Below are 2,500 nucleotides of genomic sequence, written 5' to 3' on the forward strand. Positions count from 1 at the left end.
GCGTAAATTAAAATGTTCTGGGCCCTGCCCTGGTCAACTTGTAGGGCACTCGTCTGTTATGTGGCCGACCGGGTTCGATTCCCGGCCTGGGTCATTTTCCGACCCCTCCCCGTCTCTCTCCCCTTTTGCTTCCTGTCCACCTCTCATACTCTTCTGTCAAAAAAAAAAAATCTAAAAAAAATAAAAATAAATAATAATGTGAAAGCATACTGAATAGCACATGTTCTTCTGATTGATATCCGAACCCTGAGATCAGATCAACGGGATCTCCTTCACATCACCCACCACTGGGAACAGGGAAAAGCTGACAGTGGCCATGTACAAAAACGCTATGTGCAGGCATACACAGAGAGTTTCTACATGCACACACAGACACAGACACAGACAGACACACACACACACACACACACACACACACACACACACACACACACACACACACACACTGCAAGGCATCTCCACATAGTTAAAAAGTAAACGCATAAAAGTAGTGATTGGACGAACCTATTCATAATTAAAAGCATATTACTCAATAGAGCATCCCTCTGAGCAGGATTCTGACTGATATCTAAATTGTGTTTAAATACTTAATAATTGGCTTCCCATAGAGAACCTGGGGCGATGTTTACAACTAAACAGTAAACATAGAAAACGCTCTAAAACTCCCCTGGAAAATAGTGCAAGGTTTTAAGACTCGGTAATACCCTTATTGACACTTAAAGGAGAAGTTCAGTTTAGTCTGAATCAATTCATAGCAATGTTGTTGAAGGTCCCCTGAAGCTATTTGTAGAGAAAGAAACCAGAATATTTCCTTTAACAGAAATCCAAATGATAAATTTGCAGCTACAACATTTACAGAATGTGGCATAGAAGATACCATATCCAGTGGGTGATAGCGACCTGGATCCCGTTTCTCGAATAGAATGTAGCAGCTTAGTAGGTTGCAGTGGTAAGTAACATTGCAACCAAGTAAGTTGCTAACTTCATTAGCAATGACGCTGTAGAGAACTGCCTCCCCGGTCACCGTTTTGATCTACAGTACCTTCAATTCTCACATTCTATTTTTTTTTAATAGCCGACAACAGCACTGTGATGTGGAATCAAGGCGTTGGCTTTAGTGCTAATGCCAAGACATGATAGAGATTTCCTCCAGCAATAAACCATCAACTGCATTTACATCAGTTATATATCCAGAGTTAGGTGCTTTCATGTTTTGATTTTTCTGTCAGATATTGTATAAAGTAGGCCACCAGAAACTTTCCAAAGCTTGTGGATTAAAATTACATGGTACGTCTCCAGAAGCAATATTTCTTCTTACAAAGTAAAGTCTTCTCAATGCACCTAAATAGCAGCACACGTACGCTTTTTTCCTACTGCATCTGTTTATTTATCTCAAGGACACAGTAAAAATGCATCTCTTAAGACGTGCTACTAAATATTTAAGGTATGTCTGTTTAGAAGGCTTAGCACCTGTAAATAAACCAGGCAAAGCCGACTCTCACGAAGAAAAAGACTATGTCACTCTACTGCGTCTTTGATGTGAATGTTTTGCGCGCGCACGTGTGTGTGTGTGTGTGTGTGTGTGTGTGTGTGTGTGTGTGTGTGTGTGTGTGTGTGTGTGTGTGTGTGTGTGTGTGTGTGTGTGTGTGTGTGTGTGTCTAAAAACGGCACATGAGAGGCATCCAAAGAGGAACGTTTCAGTCTGTGCCTCATTCATAATGGACCACAAGCTGCTTCTCGTTAAAGTGAAGAAACTTTCTCCCGGTGTTAGGCACACGCGCACGCACGCACGTTCACACACACACACACGCGCTCGCACCTCCGCAACAGGGAACCAAGTGAGTGGGCGACATTAAAAGAACTACCAGAGCTGTTAGGGCTGAGAATCCAGCAAGTCTGGGGAGGAGGAAGAGAGTCTCCTGAAACTGTTGCAGGTGCGACTCCAGCTACTCCCACGATACCGCAGAGAAGAGAAACATTAAGTGCCATTTACACCACAGGTAGACCATTAATATCAACACTGTACTTGAATGGACAAAATCCAGGTGTAAGTGGTAGTGGCGTAGAGTGGAGGTGGGAATGAATGTTGACTCAATAAGACAATGATATAGTGGACATTGTGCCACAACCTTTCCACCTCAAGACCATCTCTCTCACCATTTAAGCAAAGCAAAGAGTGTTCGTAGCTATGTATATAGGTAAACTGATTTCTTGAACTCCATTTGGCTTTTTGGGCCTTAATTATGTCAGGATAGTGTGAGAGGAGACAGGAAACGAGCACGGGAGACGTTGACGGGGAAACGGGGTAAGGTTGGGTTATGACTCAGGTTGGACTCAAACCTGGGTTCCCATGGGCATGCAAGCCCATCCATGGTCGGGGCCTCAGCGCGCTTCACCACACCACCACTTGTAGACTGCCTTTAATGGTCAATAAAGCTCAGTAGTGGTAGAGTGACTGACAAAGGCGATGCCCACACTAAAGGCACCAGGTAAGTGGCCA

The 2,500-nt window shown here is 43.7% G+C and overlaps 1 protein-coding gene across 1 annotated transcript in view; it reads right to left on the minus strand.

The window, feature by feature from the left end:
* LOC134452631 (neural cell adhesion molecule 1-like) overlaps positions 1-2,500 on the minus strand; it is a 325,966-nt gene that overhangs the window by 97,166 nt on the left and 226,300 nt on the right. The window lies entirely within an intron of this gene.

Source organism: Engraulis encrasicolus, chromosome 7 (genome assembly GCF_034702125.1).
Source record: "Engraulis encrasicolus isolate BLACKSEA-1 chromosome 7, IST_EnEncr_1.0, whole genome shotgun sequence".
Lineage (NCBI taxonomy): Eukaryota > Metazoa > Chordata > Actinopteri > Clupeiformes > Engraulidae > Engraulis > Engraulis encrasicolus.